Source organism: Bos mutus, chromosome 23 (genome assembly GCF_027580195.1).
Source record: "Bos mutus isolate GX-2022 chromosome 23, NWIPB_WYAK_1.1, whole genome shotgun sequence".
NCBI classification, from domain to species: domain Eukaryota; kingdom Metazoa; phylum Chordata; class Mammalia; order Artiodactyla; family Bovidae; genus Bos; species Bos mutus.
In genome coordinates, this window is record NC_091639.1 from 45,913,878 (window position 1) to 45,939,619 (window position 25,742).

Consider the following 25,742-nt stretch of genomic DNA (forward strand, 5'->3'; position numbering starts at 1 on the left):
TTGTGTTAATTTCTGGACAAAGCAATTCATACATACATATCCATACACATATTCTTACTCATATTGTTTCCATTGTGGTTTATCACAGGATACTGTGCTCTACAGCAGGGCCTTGTTGTTTATCCATCAGGTATACGATAGCTTGCATCTTGCTGTTTTCTATGTCAGTAATGGTGTCATAATCAGCTAGTCTCTCACGGGAGAACTCATAGAATTGACGTAAGACACTCTATGCTACACCTCCGCCCCTCACACGTAATCGAACACAGCCCTGTCCATTCGTTTATGAACTGTTGGCAGCTGCCTTGACCGCACACACACAGAGTGGGGTCGTGACAGGAGCCCGTGTGGGGCCCACAGGTTCAGGAATGCTATCTGCCTGGCCTTTCACAGAGCAGCTTTGCCAGCCTCTAAGCTGAACGCACAACAGCCACTCTGCCACCAGACCTCAGGCTCTTCTGTCCTAGATCTCCCGGTCCACTCCACGGACTCCCGAGCCTCCCTCCGGGCCGGGCTGTTCCCTCAGTGTCTGGCTCCCTTTTCCCTCAGGAGCCTCTGTGTCCTCCCGGGCTCCCCGCCCTGCACGTCCACCCCCCACGGCGCTCTCCACACACCTGAGGTTTTCACGCTACTGACCTTTGACCAGCACGCCTTCTCCTCAGTAAGCTTCCCCAGCCACACTCTGTCTGCTAGGAAAGTGCCTGCTTATTCCTTAAGGCATAGATAAAATCTCAGTCACCCGCCGCTTTGGGGTGTTTACTGTACACTATTCATTTACTTCCATCACCTGGTATAATGTGAATTCCCCAGGATTAGGCATCATCTATTATTGTTTCCAGTCTTTCCACCGGTCGGATGTTTGGCACCCTGCAGGTACTAAATTGCCATTTTCGAGTGAGTGATATGTGTATAAATTAGCTCATGGATTAGTGAATTCTACCCAGGAAAATATGTACATGAATGTAAAGACAGAAAGGCACTTCAGGGGAAAAGGAATAGACCCTATGGTAAAGAAAAGACATTGAAAAGTCATCAAAAATAATCTTAGAGAGATAAACTGGAACAAAAATATAAAAGACCATGAACAGTATCCTGTAATCAAAGCGAACTTTTTTTTAAAAAAATGATTTACTGGCATTAAATCAAATGCTATTTCCCAGAGCAACTTTACATTATAAACTAAACATTAACTGTAACCAAAAGTCATCACAAAAATACAGTCATGATATGAAAAAATCAATAGTTATTTAGATAACTATTGTGTTGGTCAAAAAATTCATTTGAGTTTTTCACAAACTGTTTTGGAAAAACCCAAAGGAATTTTCTTGGCCACACTCATATTTGTGCTCAGAAATTCTTGTGGACTTTGATAACTAAGGTGTAAGTCTCCCTCTCTTTTCAAACTTTATCTCCTGTCACCTTTATCCTCAGTGTCGGAAGGCTTTGGCTCATAATTCACTGAAAAAAGAGGCTTTCTTGTACATGATCTCACAACTTCAACCCCCTCCTCACACTTAACAAACACATCCTCAAGTCTCCCTGGTCTTCTTCCATCCTCATCTGGGTAAAAAGTGGAACTTCCTCTTGTCCAGTGATAATCTCTTCATTCATATTTTAAGTCCCAACTCTTCTCCATTTGTCAGGGACCTTCCTCTATCAATCAAGTGATTTGCTTCCTGAGCCTCCAGTCTCTTCCCTTCCTCTTGGCTCCACATGGTAGGTGTAAGGTGAGGAAGAGACACCTGTGCTTGGAGTGTTGACAGGATGGGATGCAAAATGTCGATTTGGGAGTGGAGATCTGAAAGACTTCATTTACAATCATGCAAATGGAAAAGGAGTTAGTGAGTGCAACATGGAACTGAGAACTTGGAGCAGATCCTGCTGTGCACCCACTGCTAGGGAATAAAGAAAGCAGAGGGGAAAGTAAAACAAAAGGCAACCAGCCAAGAATATGAAATTCAACAGCGGAGAGCTTCCAGAAGGCTGGTTGGTCCCCAGTGCCAAACAATACAGAGAGATTTAAAATGAAGGAAGTAAAGACAACCCAGGAGAAGAGAATCTACTTATGTCTATGAATCCTGACAACATTCAGATGTAGACTCCAGTTACAAATTCTTCACTGTCACGATTCCTGGCTGTGAGTTAGCTTCTCAGTGCATGCATGTTGCTCAGTCGTGTCCAACTCTTTGTGACCCCATGGACTATAGCCCGCCCACCAGGCTCCTTCTGTCCATGGAATTTTCCAGGCAAGAATACTGGAGTGGGTTGCCATTTCTGGCTCCAAACGTTTTTTAAAAGTGCCAGAGAAGCATCACCATTCTCCGAGAGCCCAGTTTCAGCAAAGAGTCATCAGACCTCAAAGGACTGCAGTAAGAGGGAATATACAGGAAGTTGCTTACTGAGAATGGCCCTTTCTCTATAGGATCAAATTTGGATCTTCTCTATTGTTTGCAGAATTAGTCACATTTTCTAATCCTTTTTCTCTCTTAGAACATGGGTCTCGAAATCCTGCCACCGTTGCCTCAGCAGCATTTCCATCATTTGTGAACTCTAAGAGTTTAAATAACCTCAGTCTGGCTAACTCATTAGCATTGGTAGTTCAGTTCAGTTCAGTCTCTCAGTTGAAATTGACTCTTTGCAACCCCACGGACTGCAGCACGCCAGGTTTTGCTGTCCATCACCAACTCCTGGAGCTTACTCAAACTCATGTCCATAGAGTCAGTGATGCCATCCAACCATCTCATCCTCTGACATCCCCTTCTCCTCCTGTCTTCAATCTTTCCCAGCATCAGGGTCTTTTCCATTGAGTCAGTTCTTGGCATTGGATGGCCAAAGTATTGGAGTTTCAGCTTCAGCATCAGTCCTTCCAATGAATATTCAGGACTGATTTCCTTTAGGATGAACTGGCTGGATCTCCTTGCAGTCCAAGGGACTCTCAAGAATTTTCTTCAACACCACAGTTCAAAAGCATCAGTTCTTCAGCACTCAGCTTTCTTTATAGTCCAACTCTCACACTCATACATGACCACTGGAAAAACCATAGCTTTGACTAGACAGACCTTTGTCAGCAAAGTAATGCCTCTGCTTTTTAATATGCTGTCTAGGTTGGTCATAGCTTTTCTTCCAAGGAGCAAAGGTCTTTTAATTTCATGACTACAATCACCATCTGCAGTGATTTTGGAGCCCAAGAAAATAAAGGCTCTCACTGTTTCCATTGTCTCCCCATCTATTTGCCATGAAATGATGCCATGATGCTTGTTTTTTGAATGTTGAGTTTTAAGACAGCTTTTTCACTCTCCTCTTTCACTTTCATTCAGAAGTTGTTTAGTTCCTCTTCACTTTCTTCCATAAGGGTGGTATCATCTGCATATCTGAGGTTATTGATATTTCTCCCAGCAATCTTAATACCAGCTTGTGCTTCATCCAGTTCAGCATTTCACATGATGTATATATAAGTTAAAATAAGCAGGTTGACGATATACAGCTTTGACATACTCCTTTTCCTATTTGGAACCAGTCTGTTGTTCCATGTCCAGTTCTAACTGTTGCTTCTTGACCTGCATACAAATTTCTCAGGAGGTAGGTCAGGTAGTCTGCTATCCCCATCTCTTGAAGAATTTTCCACAGTGTGTGGTGATCTACAAAGTCAAAGGCTTTGGCCTAATCAATAAAGCAGAAATAGATGTTTTCTGGAACTCTCTTGCTTTTCCTATGATCCAGCAGATGTTGGCAATTTGATCTCTGGTTCCTCTGCCTTGTCTAAATCCAACTTGAACATCTGGAAGTTCATGGTTCATGTACTGTTGAAGCCTGGCTTGGAGAATTTTGAGCATTACTTTGCTAGCGTATGAGATGAGTGCAATTGTGTGGTAGTTTGAGCATCCTTTGACATTACCCTTCTTTGAGATTGGAATGAAAACTGACCTTTTCCAGTCCTGTGGCCACTGCTGAGTTTTCCAAATTTGCTGGCATACTGAATGCAGCACTTTAACAGCATCATCTTCTCATGCTTGAACTCCACAATTACAACTCACTGCTGAACAATCATTGACAGGAGAATGTTGGATCCCACGAAAAAAAGATACCCCACATCCAAGGGCAAAGGAGAAGCCCCAGCAAGATGGCAGGAGGGGCAAAGTTGCATTTAGAATCAAACCCCATACCTGCCAGAGATGCTCAGAGGGTTCAAACAAAACATTGTCACACCAGGACCCAGGGACCCCGGAGAGACTGAGCCAGACTTTAGTCTCTTGCAGAGGCACAGGTCAGCAGTGGCTGGCTGGGGGCAGGGGCTCTGGGTGCAGCAGACCTGGGTCACCCAGCCTGTGGCATAAGCCCTCTTGGAGGAGGTCACCATTAACCCCACCATAGAGCTGCCGAGCAGACGACCCACAAACTGCAGAACAATTATACCAAAGAAATTCTTACTCTGTTAAGAAACTTCTAGGGCCCAAAACAGATTTCCCAACCCGGGGATCTGGCAAAGGGACTGAGAACCCACAGGGAACTTGACTTCAGAGGCAAGTGGGATTTGATTACAGAACCTCCACAGGACCGGGAAAGCAGACCCTTGGAGGGCAAAACAAAACCATGTGGGCACCAGAACCCAGGAGAAAGGGCAGTGACCCCACAGGAGACTGACCCGGACTTGCTGTGAGTGTCCAGGAGTCTCTGGCAGAGGCGTGGATCGGCGGGGTGGACCGCTGCAGGGTCCTGGACACTGAGTGCAGCAGGGCACACATGAGACTTTTTGAAGGAGTCGCCATTATCTTCATCACCTCCACCATAGTTGGGTCTCAGGCCAAACAACAGGGAGGCAACAGAGCCCCGCCCATCGACAGAAAATTGGATTAAAGATTTACTGGGCATGACCCCGCCCATCAGAACAAGACCCAGTTTCCCCCTCAGTCAGTCTCTCCCATCAGGAAGCTTCCGTAAGCCTCTTATCCTTATTCATCAGAGGGCAATGAAAACCACAATCACAGAAAACTAATCAAACTGATCACTTGGATCACAGCCTTGTCTGGCTCAATGAAACTATGAGCCATGCTGTGTAGGGCCACCCAAGAGGGACGGGTCATGGTGGAGAGTTCTGACAAAACGTGGCCCACTGGAGAAGGGAATGGCAGACCACTTCAGTATTCTTGCCCTGAGAACCCCATGAACAGTATGAACAGCATGTAGTGAAGTGCAGTCGCTCAGTTGTGTCCGACTCTTTGCGACCCCATGGACTGTAGCCCACCAGGCTCCTATGTCCATGGGATTTTCCAGGCAATAGTACTGGAGTGGATTGCCATTTTCTTCTCCAAGGGATCTTCCCGACCCAGGGATCGAACCCAGTCTCCTGCATTGTAGACAGACGCTTTACCATCTAAGCCACCAGGGAAGTCAGGAGAGAGCAAAATTAGCCAATATGGTGTGTAGTGGCTCTCTTGCCCCACGTTTTGTAAATAATGACTATGTAACAGCTGAGATCACTTTATAGCACCGCACATGCGCATCACGAGCTACCCACTTGGTCAAAGGCTACTGTGTGGGGTGAGGGTATATGAGCTCCACCTAAAAAGCAGTGGCATTTACTGCTGCTTAACGGTTGTGTCCATTGGGTCAGCCACGAGAGGAGAGGATCCAGCGTGTCTGCTGCTATGGCTGCTGCATCAGCCAGGAGAGAATAAACGCATCTGCAGCTCCTAAGGCTCCTTGAGTTTTCTTCCAGCTTCCCCACTTGCACCTCGTCTACCGTGGGGTCAGCGAATAATGCACACAGTGAGATAGAGCAAGACAATTGGCACTGTCAGCGGGTCACCAAGACAGCGTGATAAATATATTACCCACCTGTGACACTATGATTAAGACAAGAACTGCATCTTTGGTCCCCATCCATATTTCTTGCATAAACCTCCTAAATCCTTGAGATGAGAGTGACAAATGTTTTTGTTATGTGACTTTGAGGAGGCACCTAAGGATGGGGGCTCGTTGCCAGAAGAAGCACCAATGTGATTAGATGGCTGGCACTTCATAGTCCCCTCCTTGACCTCCATGGAGGAGAAGTGGGCAGGATGTTGGGTCATTCGCCAAAGGCCAATGATTTAATCAATTATGCCTATGCAATGAAGCCTCCATAAAAGCCCAGGAGGATGGGGCTTGGGGAGCTTCTGGTTGGTGGACACATGGGTACCTGGAGAGGACGTGCAGTCTCTGAACCCTTTCCCCACACCATGCCATGTGCATCTCTGCCATCGGACTGTTCTGGAATTATAACCCTTTACAATAAACCAGTAATCCAATAGGTAAAATATTTCTCTGAGTTCTAGGAAGTGCTTTGGCAAAATAATCACCCCATGAGAGGGTCATGGGACCCTCTGATTTACAGTCAGTCAGAAGTACAAGTAACAATCTGGACTTCGAAGGGGCATTCGAATTCCAAGGAGAGGCTGAGAATCCATAGTTGGTGCATCAGATGCTCAGGTAACAACCTGGGCTTTCAACTGAATATAGAAGTGGCTGTGGCAAAGCAGTCTTATAGGGCTAAGCCCTTCACTTCTGGATATGATGCTCTCTCCAGGTAGATTTGGTCAGGATTGACCACAACCCAGCTGTGGTTCCTGGAATTGTTGGTTAATATGGAGAAACCCACCCTTGCATTCATAGGAAATGAGTGGTAAAACTGTTGATCTCTGGACAGTATTGCTATGTAAGGAGACAAAGTGAAATGCCATATGTAAAACATTTTCTTAACCTATTAACCTGATACTCAAGGAAAACATAATAATTTTGAGTTACAGTCAGCCTTATTACTTCTAGACCTTGGTTGAGTGGCTTCAGGGAGCTGTTCAGTTCAGTTCAGTTCAGTCGCTCAGTCATGTCCGACTCTTTGCGACCCCATGAATTGCAGCACGCCAGGCATCCCTGTCCATCACCAACTCCCGGAGTTCACTCAGACTCATGTCCATCGAGTCCGTGATGCCATCCAGCCATCTCATCCTCGGTCGTCCCCTTTTCTTCCTGCCCCCAATCCCTCCTAGCATCAGAGTCTTTTCCAGTGAGTCAACTCTTCACATGAGGTGGCCAAAGTACTGGAGTTTCAGCTTTAGCATCATTCCTTCCAAGGAACACCCAGGGCTGATCTCCTTTAAAATGGACTGGTTGGATCTCCTTGCAGTCCAAGGGACTCTCAAGAGTCTTCTCCAACACCACACTTCAAAAGCATCAATTCTTCAGTGCTCAGCTTTCTTCACAGTTCAACTCTCACATCCATACATGACTACTGGAAAAACCATAGCCTTGACTAGACAGACCTTTGTTGGCAAAGTAATGTCTCTGCTTTTGAATATGCTATCTAGGTTGGTCATAACTTTCCTTCCAAGGAGTAAGTGTCTTTTAATTTCATGGCTGCAGTCACCATCTGCAGTGATTTTGGAGCCCAGGAAAATAAAGTCTAACACTGTTTCCACTGTTTCCCCAAATATTTGCCATGAAGTGATGGGACCAGATGCCATGATCTTTGTTTTCTGAATGTTGAGCTTTAAGCCAACTTTTTCACTCTCCACTTTCACTTTCATCAAGAGGCTTTTGAGTTCCTCTTCACTTTCTGCCATAAGGGTGGTGTCATCTGCATATCTGAGGTTATTGATATTTCTCCCGGCAATCTTGATTCCAACTTGTGTTTCTTCTAGTCCAGCGTTTCTCATGATGTACTCTGCATATAGGTTAAATAAGCAGGGTGACAATATACAGCCTTGACATACTCCTTTTCCTCCTCATGGAGCTGTACAGAGCAAGAAAATTTTGAGTTAAACAGAACCTACAATGAAGTTGGGTTGCTGCCCTTGGAAGAATGGCTGCATGGCCAACAAGAAGCTTGTCATGCAGCATCAGCTTATCATTTGGTAAATGATAGAATCTATTCCTCGGTTTCGTAGGCTCAGCCATGATTTGCTGGTGTGCCAACAGTGGGTCATTTCCTGGTACAGAGTAGCGCCAACCAGGCTCGCCAGTAACTGACTCAGAAATGAGCCCGTCTGAGAGTTGTGATAAAGATCGCAAACCCCACATGGGTTGGATCACAAGTCAGTGCGGTCAGGACCTCCTCTCCCTGCAAAGCGTCTCAGCATCTTCTGCTGAAGATAAAATGGAAAACGACCAGCCCTTGGATAAATCTGAACTTGAATGTTGATCCACAGCCTGCAGCCATCTGCCTGGGAGGCCAAACACGTTATCTACAATCAGCAGCCCAGGAAACCAGCCTGCCCTGGGTCAGACCTGCAGGAAAACCCAGACTGCTATCGCTAGGGACAATACAGGAAGCCAAACAATAACTTCGGTAACAACCAGCCGCAAATGGCCCAGACTTGTTTAAGAACTGACAGCTTTCAATCCCGGACCAACCAAAGAAAGACAAATATACACCCTAACCAATCACACAGGATGCCCTGTGTCTAGCAAGCCTGCCTACCACTTCCCCTTTCCCCAGCCTCCACCCAGGGCACATCTGAAGCCTTCCCCTTTTGCCACCAGGAAGCACACCCACTCCTCTGTCTGCCCTTGAGTCTCTGCCAAAATGTTGGTGGCTGACTCCTTTGCTACTGTGAGATCGGAATAAACCACCTTTGCTTTTCTCATTTGGTTGGTCTTAGTTTATTTCCACAGCTTTATGGATAAGCCAGGTGAGCTGCCCATAATGATGTCTTCCAGGATACCTGGTCCAGTCTGTTCTAAATTGCTCAGGAATGCTGAAAGATGCCTCCATTCTGGAGTCCTAAGAATAAAATAACAATTTTATCTTAACCACAGAGTTTGGGGACTGCCTGGTTGTTGATTCCTTCCACTGTCTATTTGATGGTGACGACAGTGATGACGATGATGAGGGCAACTGTGATGCTGCTGCTACTGCTGCTAAGTCACTTGAGTCGTGTCGGACTCTGTGAGACCCCATAGACGGCAGCCCACCAGGCTCCCCCATCCCTGGGATTCTCCAGGCAAGAACACTGGAGTGGGTGCCATTTCCTTCTCCAATGCATGAAAGTGAAAAGCGAAAGTGAAGTCGCTCAGTCATGTCCGACTCTTAGTGAACCCATGGACTGCAGCCTACCAGGCTCCTCCATCCATGGGATTTTCCAGGCAGGAGTACTGGAGTGGGGTGCCATTGCCTTCTCCGGGATAATAGCCAGCATCTATCAAATGCTCTTAGGTCCTCTGATGGGCACTTGCGCTACATAATTAGCTCTTAAAGTGTTTCAGCGCCACCTGAGGACACGTTAGAAATGCAAGGTCTCTGCTCCCTCTGCCGACTAACTAACCCTCCGGCTGATTCTGATGCCGCTGAATGGCTCCATTTTGTTCCTTTCTACGGCTGAGTAATATTCCGTTGTCTACACACACACACACACACACACATATATATATCACATCTTCTTTATCCATTTCTTTGCTGATGGACACTTAGATTGCTTCCACATCCTGGCTACTGTAAACAGTGCTGCAATGACCATTTGTAGACGTGTGGATGGACCGAGAGACTATCATACAAAGTGAAGTAAGTCAGAAAGAGAAAAACCACTATTGTTTATTAATGCGTGCATGTAGAATCTAGAAAAATGGTTTAGATAGTCTTTACAAAACAGAAATAGAGACACAGATGTAGAGAAAAGTGTACGGACACTAAGGGCAGCAGGGGTGGGATGAACCAGGAGACTGGGATTGACTCAGATACATCAATGACACTGTGTCCAATAGGTAACTAATGAGAACCTGCTTTGTAGCTCAGGGAACTTCATACTTTATATATACACATTTCATAAAACCTATATGAAGTATAAACTTTATACTTTACAGCTCAGTTTTTCCTAAATGGAAAGGAAATCCAAAAAAAGCAGGAATATATGCATGTGAATTCTTTCTTCCTTTCTTAACTGTGCCACACAGCACGTGCTATCTTAGTTCCCTGACCAGGGATCCGACCTACGCCCATCTGTGAGACTGTAAAGCCCTAACCATTGGACCACCAGGGAATTTCCTACCATGAATTCATTGTAATTCATATTATTCTAAGATGAAAACACTGAGGCACAGGGCAACTAAGTAACTCACCCAAACGCCCACATCCAGAAAGGGATAAAGGCTGAATTCCCACCCAGGCCGTCAGAGATTCTCTAGTTATGCAGAAAGATACAAAATTTTTTCCAGTTTTCTTAAATTAATCTATGTGAACACTATTCAGTGTGTGAGATTTTAAGAAATTAAAATAGCAGAAAGATAAGCACAAGAGGAAAATATTCTATTAAAGATTTTTTTCCCCCAGAGCCCTGAAGAAGCCTCAGGGATTGTTTACATTGGTTTTGCCCGTTTTCCCCTTCAAGGCTGTATAACAGTGAATTGCTGAAAAACACAAATTGAGATCAGTCTCAACCAAATGAGATCACTCATGTGAAGATACTTTGTAAGGCGTTCTGAAGATTCAAGTTACTGCCATTATTGTTAGTAGAACCAATAAAAGCATCTGTAAAGTGATCTCCCTGTGACTGATGCTGTGTCTGCTCAGTGCCAGTATGCTGGTCAAGGCGGGAGAAAGAAGTCTGTCAAGCCAGTCATTTGGTTCTGTCTAGTCCAAAACAATGGATAGATCATTTTTCATCCAATTATTTCAGCAAAACTAAGATGGCCTCAGTTGCTTTGTTTGGATACTTCTGTGTGGATATTTCTGTGCCTTTTCCCATATTTAAGTCTCCAGGCATCCTCCTCTGCTTCCTTAATTGTTTCGTGGAACTGTTCTGAGTTTGATCTGAGCTTTTTCAAGAGGTTTGTCTCATTTCGTTGTCGTTCTCAAGCATGCTTAACAAACATTTGTTAAACGTTCCTGGATGATTTTCTTGACCCACCAAGAACAATCATGAGTGGACGTGGCAGTACCAGACATCCACAGTCTGCAAAATGTCCTGGGCAGTGAACCTCTTTGCTATTTAGAATGAGTTTCTCCAGGGCTCCACTGAATTAATAATGGAAATAGCATAGCATTAACATTTATGTGAAAATTCGACAGGGCACATAACACTATCTCACATTTCATGTACTTTAAGCATGTATTTGTCCAAGTCTATCCTAAATGAGGATGTATAATATTGCGTTGGCCAAACACTTCATTAGGGTTTCCCCATATGTTATGGAAAAACCAGAGTGGACTTTTTTTGCCCAAACCAATGTAATATGTAATGTGCTATATAGTTCACACATTTTTGAGTAAAACTTTTGAAATTAAAAACTAACAATAGCAATAACAGCTACAACCACTGATTGAAGGTCTAAGATGTTCCAAGATCTTCCAGCCCTTGCTTCTACCCTGCAAGGCTGGAGGATGGAAGGGTTCTATTGAAAATAAGACAACAGGCCCAAAATGAAGTCACTCTTATGCTAAGCCCAAGGCTGACAAATTGAGACTTAATTACAGTTTTGGCTCTCCCAGAAATGGAATCTTAAAACAGTCAATCAGAAATCGTTCCATCAGCTCCAGTGAGGTAACCCTCCGATAGACCCTGCCATCATCCCCTGAAGAAAAGAAGCCTTGCCATAACCCGTTTTTTGTTTTTTTTTTGTCTAGTGTAACTTTCTTGTTCCCCCTTTCTTCTGCCAGAATTGAGCTCCATCTAGACCACCTCAGTGTTGGTTATTTTACCTCAACTTATCCTAACATCTGTATTATTAATCCCATTGACCTGAGGATGAAACCCAGCCATGCACCCTGCAGTCAACTGCTCCATGGGAGCAAGCAGAGGAATCCTGGGGGGAGAGGATTAAGCTAACTCACTGGTGAGCTGACCACTTGGATACCACACCGACAAGATAAAATCAGTGCACACACCTTGGGTTTCCCTCTATAAAATATTCCACATGTATAAGAATTTACTTAGCAACTATACAACAATAGCAACAATAAGATTTTTACCATCCAGCATATGTATCATTTTACAGATGGGAAAACACTCCATTGTGGCTTGGCAGTAAATACTGTAGGTAGAAAATAGAAACTGAAAATTAATATTGCTGTCTCCTTTTAGTGAAAAAAGACATGGAGACACAGGAACTTTGCATGAGTCAGACAAATATCATGTGATATCACTTATATGCGGAATCTAAAAAAAGATACAAATGAGCTTACTTACAAAACAGAGACTCACAGACATAGAAAATGCTATGGTTACCAAAGGAGAAAGTGGGGGAAGGGATAAATTAAGAGTTTGGGATCAACACATATGCACTACTATATATAAACTAGTGGTAAAAGAACCTGCCTGCCGATGCAGGAGACGTAAGAGACATGGCTTCGATCCCTGGGTTGGGAAGATCCCCTGGAGGAGGCCATGGCAACCCATTCCAGTACTCTTGCCTGGAGAATCCCATGCACAGATGAGCTTGGAGGGCTACTGTCCATAGGGTCGCAGAATTGAACACGACTGAAGCAACTTAGCACACACACATATTTAAAATAGATCATCAACAAGGACCTACTGTATAGCATAAGGAACTACACTCAATACCCCGTAATAACCTAAATGGGAAAATAGTCTGATACCGAATAGATAATGTATAATCATGTCACTTTGGTGCAAACCTGAAAGTAACACAATATTATAAACCAACTATACTGAATACAAAACTTTCTAAAAGCATAGAAATAATAAATAGATTTTTAAAAATTAAAATAATGATACTTTGTAATGTCAAATCTCCTACAAGTTAATGAGAGCAGTGGAACAGTGATCTGAATCTCCTTTCTTCCACCGGCATAATTTTGCCAGCACACCACACTGTGAGGTCTGCACCCCTGGGATTACTATTTTCAACTCTCTGTACATGTGAACCAGGAATCCTGGAGAATGTTTCCAATTATAACCTTCCTGGGATCCCAGTCAGTTCCTCAGCAGGAAAGAGGTTCTCCTGAAGCCTGGGACTGTGGGACCCACTGCTGACAACCTAGAGCTGGCAACTCAAGTGAAGTTTAAAGGTGGAAATTGCCAAAGGAGGGACTCCCTTGCCTGTCCAGGGACGGTGCCTGGGACAGCTTCTCAAGACAACAGGAGAGTGACACCTGCCCTTCTGTAGACCCACCTTGGGAGCTTCTCCAAGGCTGAAAGGAAGGGTTTCCTTTGAAAGTAATCAGCAGCAGGGCCACCCAGAGATACAGGGAAGGCACTTCAGTTAAGTCACTAAGTGTCCGTATCTGATCTTTGAGATCTACAATTCTGGGGGTTCCATAATGCTCTCTTTGAGTGGAGGGTCACTAGTGCCAGGCAAGAATCAAGTGCCTTCTTAGTCTGTCGTGCTGCTGCTGCTGCTAAGTCGCCTCAGTCGTGCCCGACTCCGTGCGACCCCATAGACGGCAGCCCACCAGGCTCCCCCGTCCCTGGGATTCTCCAGGGAAGAACACTGGAATGGGTTGCCATTTCCTTCTCCAGTGCATGAAAGTGAAAAGTGAAAGTGAAGTCTCTCAGTCGTGTCCGACTCCTAGCGACCATATGGACTGCAGCCTACCAGGCTCCTCCGTCCATGGGATTTTCCAGGCAAGAGTACTGGAGTGGGTTGCCATTGCCCTCTCCCAGTCTATCGTGCTAATAACCTCCAAAACCTCTGATTACAATTAATGCCAAGCTTTCAAAAATTGTACTTTGCTTGCATATGGAAGCAATAACCGTCAGCTTCCATCACAATTTAAGTGTTGATGCTTAACTCTATCTTTGACTACATTCTGTTCTTTCTCCTTTTGTTCACCTGCTTTCACCTGCGACCCTTTACTCCTTTGCTGGGATGGAGGTAAGGTGGCCTTGGCGCACCTCAGGTGCTTCTCTCTGATTCAGGAGCAAAGTCAACTTCACAACAACAACCGATCGTAATCCAATGGGAAGTTGACAGACACTCGCTTTGGACTGTTGATTTCAGCCAGTTTTCATGAGGAGTAACTCCAATTTCAGAGTTCAAATTTGCTGTCGAAGTTCTCCTACATTTTAATTCTGTGGCTCAAATTTTTCAGGCAAAATACATTACTCAATATTATAGACATAAAAAAATTATTTTTACTGTACTCATCGGCATGGAACAACTGAGTTCAGGGTCTTTATTGTGTATTTCATCAGTGCACACTGTGCCAGCCTCATATAACAGTGGTGTGTGTGTTAGTCACTCAGTCGTGTCTGACTCTTTGTGACCACATGAACTATAGCCTGCCACGTTCCTCTGTCCATGGAATTCTCCAGGCAAGAATACTGGAGTGGGTTGCCATTCCCTTCTCCAAGGGATCTTCCTGATCCAGAGATTGAACCTGAGTATCCTGCATTGCAGGTAAACTCCTTACCATTGGAGCCACCATAATAGTGATAGTTTCTTAAAACTTACTGTTATAATGGAAATAAGAAACTCTGTTTCCAGAACTAGTGTTTCCAACTAATTCCAATTACAATTTTTTCTATTTTCTTTCTTGGCTGTGCTATACAAATAAGAAAAAGGAACGTTTCATGAGAAATGCCATGTAAAAATGTTCATAAACCTAAATTCTTCAGATACTTAAGTAAAACGTTAAGTAATATTCATCTAACTACAAAACAAGCTTTTCTTAACATTAATGATTAACCATGTGTTATCGCATGTATATTTACATAACAGACTAAGAATCCTATAGTTTGTTTACAGTAAGTTGTACTAGAGATTATTTGTTAAGCAAATTTCAAACCCATTCATTTATCCCACACATATTTTTTGAATATCACCAGATGCCAGGTACCGTTCTGACTCTTGGGATACAGCCAAGAACAAAAAAATTCCTCCTTTAGGAAGCTTGTTCCACTGAAGGCTATTTTTAATGTCGTCCTTTGCTTTTTAAATTTCTAGCCTCTTTCTTCCAGTCCAGAAGGCCCTCCAAAGCTGGTGTTTCAAGGGCTCTGCAGTGGGCTGCTTTTTTACACAGTTCAAGAGGGTACCAAACTCAGGTGCCAACTAAGCCTCTATAGTTGTACAACCCACTAGTCCTCCAAGCGGAATCAAGCGTATAAGAGCCCGCCATCCTGCTGGAAGTGTATGCACTGGGATCTACCTGATTCTTGTGCCAGCATCTGATGTCCACCTCCCCAGTGACTTCAGTGATCCTCACTTCCTGGTATCCAAGCCCTTGGGTCAGTGGCTTTCACACTGTAACCCATAGAATGTGAAATTAAAAGACGCTTGCTTCTTGGAAGAAAAGTTATGATCAACCTAGACAGCATATTAAAAGGCAGAGACATTACTTTGCCAACAAATGTTCATCTAGTCAAAGTTAAGTTTTCTCTGGTAGTCATGTATGGATATGAGAGTTGGACTATAAAGAAAGCTGAACACCAAAGAATTGATGCTTTTGAACTGTGGTGTTGGAGAAGACTCTTGAGAGTCCCTTGGACTGCAAGGAAATCCAACCAGGCCATCCTAAAGGAGATCAGTCCTGAATGTTCATTGGAAGGACTGATGTTGAAGCTGAAACTCCAATACTTTGGTCACCTGATGCAAAGAACTGACTCATTTGAAAAGAACCTGATGCTGGGAAAGATTGAAGGCAGGAGGAGAAGGGGACGACAGAGGATGAGATGGTTGGATGGCATCACTGACTCAATGGACATGAGTTTGGGTAAACTCTGGGAGTTGGTGATGGACAGAGAGGCCTGGTGTGCTGCAGTCCATGGGGTCACAAAGAGTCGGACATGACTGAGTAACTGAACTGACCTGATGGCATGACTTCCAGGGCTGGATCATGAAAGCATTGCAGCTTCTGCCTGGATTCTTGAAATTCTCACTCTGGGAAGCCAGTCACCTTGATGTGAGGACACTTAAGCTGCCCTGGGGAGAAGCTACATGGAGTGGAACTAGCCCCTTCCTCCCACACTGAGAGCCACGACTAAGCTGACAGCTGTGAGCACCTTGAAGGTGGAACCTCACCCTGGTCCCAGCTTTCAGATGATGGCAAGCCACCTGTGACACCTAACAGCAGCTTCATAAGAATCTCAAGTCAGAACCATGCAGCCAAACTGCTCTCAAATTCTCAGCGCTCACTGTTGTGAGGGATAATGAATGATATATTACTGTGTTATGCCACTGGATTGGGGGGAGGCTTTTACACAACAGTAGATAAATAAGACCCAGGGTTAGTATTGGTCCTGAATGTTACCATTCTCCTTCCCCCAGTGAAGCCTCTGTTGAAGTGTATTTTCTCCCCAAGAGACCAGGAGATGCTGTCTGGTGTTAATAAAAAGTTGATACCGTAAAAAAATTTTATATCAATCCTAAAGGAAATCAGCCCTGAATACTCACTGAAAGGACTGATGCTGAACCTGAAGCTCCAATACTTTGGCCACCTGATGCGAAGAGCTGACTCATTGGAAAAGACCCTGATGCTGGGAAGGATCAAGGGCAAGAGCAGAAGGGGACGACACAGGATGAGATGGTTGGATGACATCACGGACTCAATGGACGTGAGTTTGAGCAAGCTCTGGAAGTTGATGAAGGACAGGAAAGCCCAGTGTGCTGCCGTTCATGGCGTCACAAAAAGTTGGATACAACTTAGTGACTGAACAACAATCATAAGCTAGTAGAGGTTGTTAAAGCACACTGAAGTGTGGTAAAGCATATTCATACTATATATTTTTCTAATAAAACACTTAGGTTTCTTTTTTTTTTTTTTTGGCCACACCACATGACACGTGGGATCTTAGCTCCTGATCAGAGATTAAACCTCCACCCCCTACGATGGAAGCTTGGAGCCAACCACTGGACCACCAGGGAAGTCCCAAAACAGTAGTGTCCTTGAAGAATCTTTCAAGTTAAGCACTAGCTGTCTCTGTGTATAAGTCACTGGGCTGGCCCTTCTGTGGGGTGCACAGTGAGCCAAAAAGGGGCTCTTCCTTTAAGCGCCTTATAAAGTAACAAGGGAGACAAAAGGCCTGAGCTGAGGCTGATAGCACTTGAGTAGGGAGCAGAGAGAGGAAGAGACGTGCGAACAAGCCCAGTCACGTGAACTGAAGCCCGTGACCGGTGCTGCTATTCGGCGGGTGGTCTTTTGCAATCCTATGATAACAATAAGCACTCATTTGTGGCAAGTCTGCCATATGCCAAACACTTATATTTGACCCAGTTTAATCTTCACAGCCCAATCTGTCATCCTTTGGGCAGATGAAGAAACAAAGGCTCTGAAAGATGAAGCAAGTTTCCCAAGATCACCTTGAAAAGAAAAAGCAGAGTTGGGTTCTGAACTCACACCTCTGTGATGCTGAACCCAACACTGTCCCCATGGCACCTCGATGAAAAGGAGCAAATTTCCCCGGGACTGAGAGCGTGCACAGGCCTGATCCTGCATCTCCCAGGGCCACTGAAGTCACCAATCTTGCCTCCAAAAAATGCCATTAGGATGTTTTTTGACAGCTTAGTTTTGATTTTAAAGGAACCAGTGTGTCTTTAGACAAATCAATTCCAGGAGGAGAGTTTTGGAAAAAATGTTATGGCAACATAATGGCATCTAAAACATTCCAAGGGAGAGAGAAACAGTCAGAGGAGGCCCGGGGGCCTTTTGATGAAAACACATTTTCCTGTGGCTCACGTCTACCCTCCGTCTTCTCTCTGACTGACTGAGTTAACTCCAGGCAGATTCGAGCATCATGTGTGTTTTTATCCAGCACCATCTACTTTTCAACACTTTGATTTATATTTCAACAATTTAGCCCAAGCGTTTGGGTGAAAAATGAGTAGGACTGTTTTATCTACCGCCTACTTCTTTGTAGCACTATGTGAATTATACCCTATATACAACCTTGGACAACTCAGATGCCCTGGATACACCAAGCTCAGGGGTGACGGGCCTGCGGTGCCTCCTTCTGCCTCAGACACTTGGTCCCATTCCTGGATTGAAATATCACCCAGGCGGCTCCAGGCTCAGCAGCACGCTGAGTACAATTCCCCTGTGAACCACTTAAGGAGCTAGAAATCCCACACCAAGTTTGATTCCTGATCCAAAAAGCCCATGCAGACTTTTGAAGACCAAACACAGCCAAAAATAAATAAATAAAAGTTTAGACTGGTTAGGTCAATGGCAAAGATTCTACCCATGCCTCGGTGCTTCCCTGGTGGCACAGATGTAAAGAATCTGCCTGCAGTGCGGGAGTCCTGGGTTCAATCCCTGGGTCAGGAAGATTCCCTGGAGAAGAGAATGGCAACCCACTCCAGTATTCTTGCCTGGAGAATTCCATGGACTGAGGAGCCTGGAGAGCTATAGTCCATGGGGTCGAAAAAAGTCAGACATGACTGAGTAACCAATACACACACCCATGCCTCTATCACTAAGAGAGGAAGGGCAAAGAAGAGTTTTCATTTATAGTGTTCCTTTAGGAAAAAAAAAGTGCCCTGCAGCAGAGAAAAGATCAAGGAATCTAGTCTGAAGAAAAGAAATTAAAAACACTATATTTCTAATCCTTGGCTAGAGCACTAAAAAAACAAGCCGTAGACAATAATCCATTGCCTTGACAATTACCCTTTTAGTAAGACAGGAACTTTCTTGTCTTAATACTAAGACAGAGAAACCTTAATACTAAGGTTGAGAACCTTAATACTAAATACCCAGAGACAGTAAAATGGATTGAGGTAAGGAAAGAAACTATAGTGCCTTGAATTTCATGCCTTTTGAAGACAGAGCATGGTAATCCATGAAGACCGGTCCCCCACCAAAGTTAACCACGGAGACTGAGCAGCTGAGTCATCATAAATCAAAATAACCTTCAGAAAACAAACTCAGTGCCTAAAGCCATAATTATCTCAAGTTGCATTCTTGCCAGAAAATGGTTTTTGACCAAAGAAATTGGAGATGTTAAGGGTTATCCTCAAAGTGCCAAAAGATATTCCTATAGGATTAAAATTTTCAATCATCAATCAGATATAAAATAATTGAAATTTTCAGGACACAATTTTTTTTTTAATTTTGGCTGCACAGGCCTTCTTTGGTTGTGGTGAGTGGGGCTCCTCTCTAGCTGTGGTACACGAGGTTCTCACCGCGGTGCCTTCTCACGTTGCAGATCACGGACTCCAGGTGCACGCGCTTCAGTAGCTGTGGCGCACGGGCTTCGTTGCTCTGAGTCTTGTGAAATCTTCCTGGACCAGGGACGGAACCTGTGTCCCCTGCATTGGCAGGCAGATTCTTTACTAGTGAGCCACCACAGAAGTCCAGGACACAGTTTTTTAACTTTCATATTTAGAAGTGTGGAGAGGGGGAGCATAGTGATCATTTAGCTGAAGTGTAAAATTAATATGCCATCTTCTGAATTAACCCATCATATTTTACATTATTGTTTCTATTTCTAGTTAGCTTGTATTTCATTTTGAGCTTTTTTTTTTTCATTCTAATCAAGAAGAATTTCATTGTTAAAATAACCCAGAAATCCACTCAAGTTGGCACTAACAGGCATCCTATCATAAGGAATTAGACGTCTTCTGGAATCGGGGACTGGCTGGGGTGACATTGGAAACTAAGTAGGACTCTCTCCGTCTCTCAGGACCAACTTGGACTCTTCCCTCAGGTCCTCTCTTCCTTCTCTTCTCTCTTTCCGCCATGTAGACAAGACCTTCCCTTACTACTCAGCCACCGGCCCTCAAAGTCTGCTCAAAATTGCAGTTCCCCATCTGAGGACACATGGGCATGGAAACCTCGCCAATTCAGAACTTGGTCCCAGTTCAGAATCACCAAGAGAGGAAGTCAGACTGGCCTGCTAGGTCCTGGATGCACTTCTGCTCCACTCTGAACTGGGGGGCTGGACAGGGTGCCCAGGAGCCCCTGGCCCACCCTCAGCCTAGCAGGGATAAGACTGCCTGCGGTGAACATGCAGACAGGTGGGAGGGTCCTGAGAAGGGGCGGCCATGGAGATGCAGTAAGGGCCGTCAGCCCATAGGAGCGCTTGGCTGGCAGAACATCAGCTGGCCACGGAGCAGTGACCATAGTTTTCTCAAGAAGTGCTTGTTTTTATCGCTCACAATGTGCTACATGCTGCCTCTCACAAAACAGACATTGAGCAATGTGTACTGAATGGATAAACAAAAAAAGAAGCTAAAAACGTTTCAGGGAAACACTGCCCAACAAGAATGCTGCTGTTTCATTTTAGTTTGTCTTCTGGACCTTCCTCAAAGGACTTTAAGATCTCAAAGCTCTCCCCCAGATATACTCAATTAACATCTAGAAGAAGAGGTTGTAAACATGACTAGACATAGACCAGAATTGTATTCATAGTCCCCCCAAGTTGGGCTTACTTTCTACAAGTTAGTAGCCTGGACCAGAGAGGCTCACGGGGCCAGATGGGGGGCAGGGGAGTGGGGGCATTCCTGCTTTGTCCTCACATCTGGGACATCCAGCCAGAGCCCACCTGGGTCCAGATTTCTTTCTTGGACAACAGACATACTTGTCTAATGTAGTATTAATTTATTAATAAATTTTAAAACTTTGGAAATATACTTTTCTATAGTCAGAAACAGAGTCACAGACCTTGAAAACATACTTATGGTTATCAAAGGGGAAAGTGGGGTGAGGGATGGATAAATTAGGAGTTTGGTATTAATATACACACATAGCCATATACAAAATAGATAAACAACAAGGACCTATTGTATAGCACATGGAACTATACTCAATATTCTATAATAACCTATATGGGAAAAGAATCTGTAAAAGAATAGCTGTTTCTCTTTCTTTCTAGATATATATATATATATATATAAATGTGTGTGTGTGTCTGAATCACTGAATTGTATACCTGGAACTAATGCAACATTATAAATCAACCATATTCCAATATAAAATAAAAAAAATTTTTTAATGACACAGTGTGAGATTGGCCATGAAACCTATGTTAGACAATCTTTCATAATAAATAGACTGCATCAAAGCAGAGTACTTAACAATAATAATAATCTGGTTTCAGTATTCACCGTTTGGTGATGTCCATGTGTAGAGTTGTCTCTTGTGTTGTTGGAAAACAGTGTTTGCTATGAGTAGTGTGTTCTCTTGACAAAACTCTGCCAACCTTTGTCCTGCTTCATTTTGTACTCCAAGACTAAACTTGCCTATTACTCCAGGTATCTCTTGACTTCCAACTTTTGCATTCCAATCGCCTATGATGAAAAGGACATCTTTTTTTGGCGTTATTTCTAGAAGGTCTTGTAGGTCTTCATAGAACTGGTTAACTTCAGCTTCTTAGCATTAGTGGTTGGGGCGTAGTCTTGGTTTACTGTGGTGTTGAATGGTTTGCCTTGGAAACAAGCAGAGATCATTCTGTCATTTTTGAGATTGCACCCAAGTACTGCATTTTGGACTCTTTTGTTGACTGCGGTGGCTACTCCATTTCTTCTAAGGGATCCTTGCCCACAGTAATAGACATAATGGCCATCTGAATTAAATTTGCCCATTCCAGTCCATTTTAGTTCACTGATTCCTAAGATGTCAGTGTTCACTCTTGCCATCTCCTGCTTGACTACATCCAGTTTACTCTGATTCATGGACCTAATATTCCAGGTTCCTATGCAATATTGTTCTTCACAGGAGCAGACTTTACTTTCACCACCAGATACATCCACAACCAAGCATAATTTCTGCTTTGGCCTAGCTGCTTCTTTCTTTCTGGAGCTATTAGTAACCCCTCTCGGCTTTTCTCCAGTAGCATATTGGATCCCTTCCAACCTGGGGAGCTCATTTGCTGGTGTTCATATCTTTTTGCCTTTTCATACAGTTCATGGGGTTCCTGGGGCAAGCATACTGGAGTAGTTTGCCATACCCTTCTCCAGTGGATCACGTTTTATCAGAACTCTTCACTATGACCTGTCTGTCTTGGGTGGCCCTGCATGGCATGGCTCATAGCTTTATGGAGTTATGCAAGCCCCTTTGCCACGACAAGGCTGTAATCCATGAAGATGGTCAATACTGAAACCAGACTGATGGTATTCTTTGCAGCTGAAGATGCAGAAGCTCTATATAGTCAGCAAAAACAAGACCTGGAGCTGACTGTGGCTTGCATAACTGTCTTGGTGACACATAAAATGATGGTTTGTATCATCTTTATCTTTGATTTGAGGGAACAGAATACAGGGAAGGCCACGACAGTGCCTCAGAACCTAGTCGGTCCTCAGCAAACTGTCACAGTGGCTGCTGTTAGGGTCTCAAGGCTGTCAAACCTGGCTGAATCAAGGGGCAAAACTTAAAGACCATCTGTAAATTTATTATGTAAAAAAATCCCCCAAATCAAGTGTGGCACAGATGATGTATATTACAACTTACATGTTAATGTCCTTTCAAAGCTATTGATTTCATTATTGAACTTGAACCCTCAAGGCATGATGACTCCAAAGGGTATTTGAACCACTTTCTCCCTTACCCTCTCTCCCTGGGTATCTGGTCTATGTGGTAGGGACCACACAGCATCAGGAGGCAGGCAGAGCAGGAGAACTAAAACCAAAGCAGTTCTAACCCCGTACAGCTCTTACACACCCGTGACTCAGTCTGGTATGCTGTTAAGCATTAGCACTTTTGATTTCATCTCACTGAAATTTCAAGGAATTAGAAAAAAAAGAATAACATCTGAGTATAAAATTCCCCCAAACATAGTCCCATGTCAGGAAAGATACTCAAAGTATATAAATTAAAGAAGAAAAGAAAATATCTAAAATCTCCAAATATTCTGGGGAAAGAAGTGATATAAATATTATTTTAAATTGCATGAAAATACCTGTTATGGCCAAATGGAAACATGTGGAGAAGGTCTATTTTATACAAACAGGGCAATGTAGAGTATTTTCCCATCTGAATGACAAAATAGTTCTACAATGGATGTTTACCTAAAGCAAAGCACATTTTATTTTCTTTCAATATTAAAGTTACTTCCCAGGTGGCGCCAGTAGTAAAGAACCTGACAACACAGGAAATATAAGGCTTCGATCCCTGGATCGGGAAGATCCCCTGGAGGTGGGCATAGCAACCCACTCCAATATTCTTGCCTGGAGAATCCCATAGACAGAGAAGCCTGGTGGGTTATAGTCCATAGGGTTGCAGAGTCAGACATGACTGAAGCAACTTAGCACGCATGCACCTATGAATAATTTTATTAAAATTTTGATAGACTTTGAGAAGAATTTTAATTGATTATCAATTTCAAAATATAATTTTCTGCCAAAGTTTATCATAGAATGTATCAGCTCATTCCACATCAAAATTGCTCTGTGGAAGAATTTTCCTGATAATATTTTCTGAAAACTAGTTGGAAAAGCCACTGAGCCAGGTCTGTGTTATGGAGACAATCAACCACCAGGGGACAGCAAAGCACCTCATAAGACATAATCTGGAGCCATCAGATCAGCTCCTGGAATCAGTGTTTATTTTTCTGCTTTCTTGTCTTGTAAGTCTTTTACTATATTAATCAATAAAGTTACTTTTTATAATCTAAAAATACGAGGTATGAGAACATTTGTCATTGATTTTTCTAAAAACTATGTCTGAGCACATGCTCAAATTTTTCTTCCTGAGTCATGTCCCATTTTTCCATAGTGCTTGGAATTGACATAATAATCAAGATGAAAGATAAAGGCTCCCAGTCCCAATCAAGCAGCCTATTAAATTAAACCTGGTGATTTGGGCAGAGAGATACTTTGCAAGACAGATGTTCCATTATGTGAGTCTGAGAAGCAAGACAAAGAACTGTCAGCACTTTGAAGTCCTATCAAGGGATGTGGAACTCTTCCTTAATCTAATCAGTGATCCTTTCTGAGTACAAAGTCACTGAAAACAGACAAGCAGAAAGCTACTGAGATGTAATTTGCTCAGAAAACCACTGAGAAATAATTTTATTTTGACTGCAATAAACCATCACTTAAACAAAAGAATGCTCGTCAATTATCCTAAGAAGATTGACAGGCGGGGGTATTGCAGTGCTGATGTTTTCATAGGATTCTAGGTCACCCTCCTGGAACTGGAGGTCCTCACAGACACCAGTGATGTGTGCAGCAGGCAGGAAGCTGTTGCCTCCTGCCTGCAGCCAGCATCCTTCGCAGGACACACAGGGAGACACATGGACCACTTTGATGTCGCAATGGCAGGAAGCAGCAGGGTTCACACCACAATGTCAGGGAGAACAGAGGCGGTAGGCAACAAAGACAGGGATATGCTTGAGATTATTGCAAGCCAGATGACAGACATGGAAAATGACCTTTTCTAAATTAAAAAAGAATGGCCTGACACAGTAAGTGTTCTGAACCTGAGCACTAACTGAGGTGAGGTCACAGCAGAGGTCACAGAAACGAAATAGCAGAAGACAAGACCAGGCAACAGACAGGTGAAAAGTGTCTGGCCAAAAATTGGCCGCATAAGTATAAAAGGCATTGAAAAGGTGTAAAATTAAAATGGCATGAGTTGAAGAGAACAGATAAATACCCATGGTGACTTTTCAAGACACCATTCCTCAGAAATGAATGGAAATATATGTGAATAGCAAACACATATTTCTATAGGCCTCAGGTAGATAGAATACTGGAATTATTGGCAGCAACCTCCACTTTCTTCTGCTATTATTTTCATTTTTACATCTGAGACTACTGAGTTTGAACACTAAACAGATCAAGGGTGCAAGCCAGGAAGTCAGAAACCTGCAGCTTGTATTTGCTTGTAATTGGAACCGGTAGTTTAGCTCTAGTACTGTTGCCTGGAAAATCCCATGGACGGAGGAGCCTGGTAGGCTGCAGTCCATGGGGTCGTGAAGAGTCGGACAGGACTGAGCGACTTCACTTTCACTTTTCACTTTCATGCATTGGAGAAAGAAATGGCAACCCACTCCAGTGTTCTTGCCTGGAGAATCTCAGGGACGGGGGAGCCTGGTGGGCTTCCATCTAGGGGGTCGCACAGAGTCGGACACGACTGAAGCGACTTAGCAGCAGCAGCAGCAGTTTAGCTTTGCTCTCAGTTTCCTACAGTAAAAAAAGAGGGTTCGATTAAACTACATCCCTCAGAAGCAGAGCCAGAGGTGCGTCCATCTCTGGAGCTTCTCCTAGTCCGTGCTCTGTCTCACACATGAATGACCAGGGCACTTATTAATCATGATTTTGTATGCAGGCTACAGAATTATTTAACTTTATTTTTAACATGACAAACATTGTTTGAAAACAAGTCCAAAGTTGTAAATAAGCGAAATGTCCAATGATATGAAGTTCTTTCCCATTATTCTGATATATTCAGTGGACAGGGCTTCCCAGGTGGCACTAGAGGTAAAGAACCCGCCTGCCAACACAGGAAACAAATGAGCCACAGGTTCGATACCTGGGTTGGAAGATCCCCTGGAGGAGGGCAGGGCAACCCACTCCAGTATGCTTGCCTGGAAAACCCCATGGACAGAGGAACCTGGCCGGCTACAGCCCATGGGGTTGCAAAGAGTCACACACGACTGAAGTGACTTAGCGCACACACACACACGCACAAATTCAGTGGATAACCAAGCATTCGTTGGAAATGATGTAGATCACCTAGCGCTTAGGGTAAAGTGTTTATAGGAGTTTGTTACAGAGAGAAAAAGAAGCTGCAAACAGAAGGATCACACTGTTTCTTACAAAGAAATAAGGACACCTCAATGTTGACAGTGTTCATCACCAGAGACATGTCATTTTAAATTAAGAACAAAAGATGAAAGCACAAAAATTAAAACAGGAATAGCAGTTCTTTTTTGTGGGAG